Source organism: Schistocerca serialis, chromosome 6 (genome assembly GCF_023864345.2).
Source record: "Schistocerca serialis cubense isolate TAMUIC-IGC-003099 chromosome 6, iqSchSeri2.2, whole genome shotgun sequence".
NCBI lineage: Eukaryota > Metazoa > Arthropoda > Insecta > Orthoptera > Acrididae > Schistocerca > Schistocerca serialis.
Genome location: NC_064643.1, coordinates 757,262,207 through 757,268,693, shown reverse-complemented (window position 1 = coordinate 757,268,693; position 6,487 = coordinate 757,262,207). Strand labels below are relative to the sequence as shown.

Sequence of the window (6,487 nt, the reverse complement as noted above, 5' to 3'; positions counted from 1 at the left end):
ATGGAAACCACTTTGAACACTTTTTTTGACGTGGATGCGACGCAGCTCTGTACTGTGCTCCGGGACGATTAGTTGTCCTTGCACGCACACCGCCATTTTCCTGACACATGTTCATAAGACCTTTTTACCTCCATTTCCAGTCAGAAATCCGTCCCTGTTGTTCATAGGGTTTATTAATGTTCACCATGCATATTTTAAGTCCAAAGGAAAGTATTTTGCGTACTGTTTAACAGAAAACTATTGACACACGCGAATTCTCCTTGAGTATTTCTCTTGTTCGGTATCCGTTTTCCCATTCTCATGCGTTTCGTTTTCAAGTGCTATATAATATCACAATGTCCTTTTTCTAATCAGAGTCCAACTCTAAACTAAGATTCGTGATTTCAGTGATCCTTTCACAAGGAAGGACTGCGCACTGGATCAGCAAGGAAAGACTGCGTGACAATGGCTAAGATGCCTCCCAATATGCGTACCCACTGTGTCGTGAAGTACTTCTTTCACGCGCGCAGCCATCAAGAGTCCAATGTGGGTGTTGATGGGCCCAGGTGAGGTGTAAAGCTTTGTGTCGTGCAGTCATCAAGGGTACACAAGTGAGCCTTCGGCTCCGAAAGCCCATATCGATGTTGTTTGATGGCCCAGCATTGAAATCTGCAGCTATTTGCGGAAGGGTTGCACTTCACTCACATTGAACGATTCTCTTCAGTCGTCGTTGGTCCCGTTCTGGCAGGATCTTTTTCCAGCCGCAGCGATGTCAGGATTTGATGTGTTATCAGATTCCTTATATTCACGGTACACTAGTGAAATGGTTGTACGGGAAAATCCCCATGTCATCACTACCTCGGAGATACTGTGTCCCCACCCTCGTGCGCCGACTGTAACAGCACGTTGAAACTCACTTAAATCTTGATAACTTGCCATTGTAGCAGCAGTAACTGATCTAACAACTGCGCCAGACACTTGTTGTCTTATATAGGCGTTGCCGACTGCAGCGCCGTATTCTGCCTGTTTACGTATCTTTGTATTTGAATACGCATACGTATACCAGTTTTCTTTCTTTTTTTCTTCTTTGGCGCCTCAGTGTAGTATCAATGACATTACATGGTCGCACCTAAACGTTTTTCGATATACGAGCATTTTACGGTGTGGTTAGTATTAATTGCCATTTATACGTACCGAAATAGTAGAGGATCTGCAACTTTATTTGAAAACTCTATCGTGTACAATATAAAAGAACGATTGTACGACCAGGAATGTGTGTAGTTTTATCTGAAGTCTCCTGAATGAGTGCCAAGTTTCCGTCACTTCCGACAGATAGCGTAGCTGCAGCACAGTTTAAAAATGGCATCTTTAGGTGATGTACGTTACAAGCAACGTGCCGTCCTTGAATTTCTCACTGCAGAGAAAGAAAATGTGGGGAATATTCACAAGCGCTTGTGCAAAGTCTATGGAGCATCTGCTGTCGGCAGAAGTACAGTTAGTCGCTGGACACGGAGGGTGAGGTCATCAGAAGGCGGTTCGGCGGAGCTCTACGATTTGCAGCCGTCGGGGAGACCGTCCACGGCTGTCACACCTGACACACCTGACCTAGCCCCCTCGGACTTCCTTTTGTTTGAGCCAGTAAAGGATGCCATTCGAGAAAGACATTTGGAGGACGATGAGGAGGTTCTCCACCACCAGGACAAGGATTTCTACCGACAGGGGATACACGCCCTTTTTCGCACTGGAGGAAGGCCATAGAACGGGATGGAGATTAGGTGGAAAAATAGGGTGTGTAGATAAAACACCATTCTTTCGTGTGTGTAATTCTCATTATGTTCAATAAACAAATGTTGAAGAAAAAAATGCTGTGTATTACTTTCCGGGAAACCCTCGTTCTTTCGTAGGTGGCTGGGATGACACATGATCAGCCTACTTGAAATCGCAGGTCCAATCACACCGTATGATTTCTACGTCACACGTGAGGTGATACGGTGCTGTGCTGGCTGCCTTCTCCTTCAATTTCTGCAAGTTATCCGGCTGCTTTCCTAATAAGTTTCACGAAACATGTCACGGTCTTTCCCTTTTTCTATCGGAAGCTATCGAATGCCTTTAGAAATGGAGATACTTTGAACATAAAACATAACTGCAGCAATACACTTCTTGTTAAAATGATTACGAATATTTCCTATAGAAAACATATTCGATTCTTTGCATACAAACATTTGTCGCAAATATTGTTGATGTACCTTGAAACATCGGCGGTAGCCCGTTGTATGAGACAGCTTACACGAGTTGCAGTTAATGTTAGTGGTTTATTCCGTAGTAAACGACGTAAGGCATGAAACGTCAGCTGTACCCTCAGCACGTGCCAAGGAGTACCGACGGAAATTGAAAGGACACCACTGTTAATTCGGAACCCCACCTCTGGTATGGTTGTTGGTTTTAAATATGAAATTCCAATATGGGATAAGCTACAACGTGCGTTGAAATGTGTTAAAGGGCAATGTGTGTCAAATGTGAGTTAATGGGTGTTGCGTTCCGATCCAGAAGGCAATAAAACAAAATCACGTAATGAGAGATAAATCAGTTTCATTACATTCTGAATGAGTAGACATTTTAAATGGTCTTTAAGAAAAGTACCAACATACTGCGATCTCAGTTCCAAAGAAGTGAGTATTAGGAAGGCCATGCAAATGTGCAGAAGTAATAATACAGCACGCACGGTTCAGAGGAAGTGTTTTTTTTAATCAAATGATATTTGACCGATCTAGATAATTACTCTGAAGAAATTATTTCTTTTTAATTAAGCTCCACTTTGCGTTAGAACTGCTCCCTTCCGCATGTTTCCGTAATTCCCATCGGAGCGATCACGAATGGTGTACAAGGGAACGAACGGATAGCTAAATGACATTAGCCGATAAAGGTAGAAGAGAAGCGATAAAAGGCCACGTAGGCAATTTTAATTTCCGAAAATGCCCGGTGCTTAGTTATAGCACAGTTTTAACGATCGAGTCAGAGAGATAACAACATTTCTCATTTCAAGGGGATTGGATTGGAAAAGAACTCCTAAAATCGTTTTTAATTTTCACATCGAAAATTTACTGTGCTGCAGACTGCGCATCCTCGGTTCTTTTATATTTTGTACATAACTAACAGCGCCAGAAATACCAGATTTTAAGATAAGACGGCGTACATTTACTAAGGAGAAGACAGGACTGCATCTGTTAAAGAATTTCTTCTCAATTCAGAAGATGTATTAATCTTATCTGCTCATCGATTTAAATGTTACTTTAATGTCCATCGGTTTTTTTGAATGAATATAATCTTCAAGCACAAAATTAAACACACAGTAAAACAGTTATTTCTGTAGTTGCTCTTGGCGGCTATCACTTCCACTGGAAAATGTCAACCTAAGTTAAAAGTTAGTTTCATACGATGTTAATTGTATGTCAATCCATTAGAAATGAAATTAAAAATTTTGTTTATTATAAGCACAGTACGATATCTCACCATTCTCTACGGCGAGGTTCTGCTTACTGGGAGAACACGAACATTGCCATAGCCCGATTTCCCAGAAACTTAGCTCAGTGGAAGAGCAGTGAAAATAACCGAATATGTGTCTCGGCTTATACATAGATAGTCGATCGCTTCTAAAGAAACGAAAGTCAAAGTTTTCGACATAATTTAGATGACTTTTTCCTGGTGATGGTCTCAGTTGGAATGGCGGCACAGTGGTAAGTGTCACGGCCTTTCACTTTCGTGTCCCGTGTTCGAAACCCGATTATTGATGTTATTCATTTTATTTTTCCCATTTATGTACCTATGCCCGTAGAAGGTTACTATACGAATGTTTGTTATCAAGTTAGGGAATACAAGGGCGTTATATTAATTGTAAAATTACAACTGGGTTGCACAATGCTATAAATTTATTGTATATCTTTGTATCGTATTTTCAGGGGTTACGATCCTTTTAAATTTTCCTATTCATATATTTCATTCGTACACGAATACATTAATTCTTATGTTTATTCTTAAGGAAGGTTTAATACCTTCCCTTGAGTGATAGGGATTGTAGGAACATTTGATACATAGAAATTTCGAACACCACGAGCATCGCGCGAAGGCACATTTACCACATCGACATTTCTTCATATGAGTCTCCCTCGGGAAAGAAACGTCGTTAAGAGTGCCGAAGTTTTAACCGCCGGCAACGTATTTGCGGCAGACCACGCGTGATGGATCACTGTACCGAAAGCTGGCGCTAGCAATTGATTATGAAACAAAATACATTACAGGAATTCCACCGAAACGAATTTCAAATAATTTATCATTTATTTGCTGTTTTTCATTCATTCACCAGACATACACTTGGTATACAAATAAGGACAAGCGTTATTTCAACATACATGCGAAAACATTCGTGTAGCAATCTTTCACGGACATGGGTAGATAAATGAACAACAAAAATAAAAATAATAATCAGGTTTCGAACACGGAGTTCAAAGATCGGAAGCCGAGATGCTAGGTACTATGGCACCGCCTCAGTTGTGACTGTTAGTAGCAAGAAACGCCGTAAAGTACCTCGAGAATTTGACTGTCGTTTTCTCTGAAACGCTCAGGTATCTATAAATAAGCCGCTACACGTGCTGGCTGATTTTGACTCCTCTTGCACTGAACGAAGCTTCTGGGAAATCAGGATATGGCATTTGCCGTGTTCTCCTCGTTAGTACAAAACTCCATACGTATGCAGTACTTCGACGAAATAGTATTCTGTTTCCAAATCAGTTTCATAGAGACGTGTTGTGTATATGATATGTGAAACTGATAAATGGACGGATAGTCAGAATAATATTGTGTTCCGTCTGATTATATGGTTAGCTGCTATAAATGATCGTCGTATAAGTGTCTGAATGCGAAGTCTCTTGGAAAAGTTGAAAGAAGTGTTCTACAAAATGAGTGTGAGCGACTGCCTTTGAGGAAACTGACCAGCGACGTGATACAGTTATTCACACACTGGATACCAAGCCATGAGGAGCGGGTTTAAAATTCTCGGCGGGCCATTGTGACTAAGATTTTCAAATAGATTCCGTAAGCAGGTTAAAGCCAGTTTCGGGATTGTTCCCGTCTAAAGGACACTACTGAACAACATTTCTCATTTCAAGGGAATTGGATGGAAAAGAACTTCTAAAATCGTTTTTAGTTTTCACATCGAAAATTTACTGAGCTGCAGACCGTGCTTTTGCTCCCATTTTTTGCAAGTTCCCTCCGCCCCCCACCTCCCTTCCTCCACCACACAACCACCCTTCGCCCGTGCCCCTCACTGAGGAATAATCACGGCGTTTCGCCTCAATGTTTTGAAATTGGCGCTAGGATTTATTGACGTCTGGTCTTGTAAACAACTGTGACGACAAAGTGTGGTTCTACAGTTATGGGGATCGCTGAATGTCGACCCTAATGACAACTCCAACTGCGTACTATAGATTTTATCAGACAAGCACCAGCTAAAACACATGAAGGCTAGCGTCTATCGCAGAAACTAACATATAATAAAATAAGTTAAATAAAGCACTCAGTCTACAGGCCACAAGTGACCCATCGGGACCATCCGGCAGCCGTGTCATGCTCAGCTGAGGATGCGGATAGGAGGGGCGTGTGGTCAGCACACCGCTCTCCCGGTCGTTATGATGGTTTTCTGTGACCGGAGCCGCTACTATTCGGTCGAGTAGCTCCTCAGTTGGCATCACGAGGCTGAGTGCACCCCGAAAAATGGCAACAGCGCATGGCGGCCCGGAAGGTGACCCATCCAAGTAGAGGCCACGCCCAACAGCGCTTAACTTCGGTGGTCTGACGGGAACCGGTGTATCCACTGCGGCAAGGCCGTTTCCAAGTTTAATAAACGCACGATAATTCAGTGGAAAGAAAAAAAGAAAAAATGTATTCAACGCAATGGCGAAGGTGAGTTGAAGGATGTACTGGGGCTGGGGCAAAATATGGAAGCACCACAAACACAACACATTATCATGCCTAGTACGTTGAAGAAACATCATTGGCACTCAAAATAACTTTCAGACGTCTCGGAATGGATAAATACAGGTGCTGTACGATTTTTCAGTGGATTTTCATGCCATTTTTCTGTTAAATAGTGGCAATTTGAGGCAACGATGATGGAGACGCGCAGCGATCACGCACTCGTCTCCCCAAGTAGACGACAAAGGCTCGGTATTATTCAGATGTGATGACTGGTGGCCAGGGGAGATGCGAAAATTCATCCTCGTGGTCACACAACTAGCCCCAGTCGACATGAGCTGTGGTCTTTGAACACAGCATCAGCATTGGAGAACAAACACTGTGCCGTGGGAGTGCGTCGTCAGCCAGAATGGTTAGGCAACCCTTGGCAGTGATGCGACCTTGAGAACAACCATGGGGAAAATGGATTACCACGATACGGCCGCCCAATTCATCATCGAACCCTCGCCATATTTCACTCTTGGAACGTAAACTCGGGTAA

The 6,487-nt window shown here is 42.6% G+C and overlaps 1 pseudogene; it reads right to left on the bottom strand.

Annotated features, from left to right (window-relative positions):
• Positions 1 to 5,746: 5,746 nt before the first annotated feature.
• LOC126485489 (5S ribosomal RNA) lies at positions 5,747 to 5,864 on the bottom strand (annotated as a pseudogene).
• Positions 5,865 to 6,487: the final 623 nt, after the last annotated feature.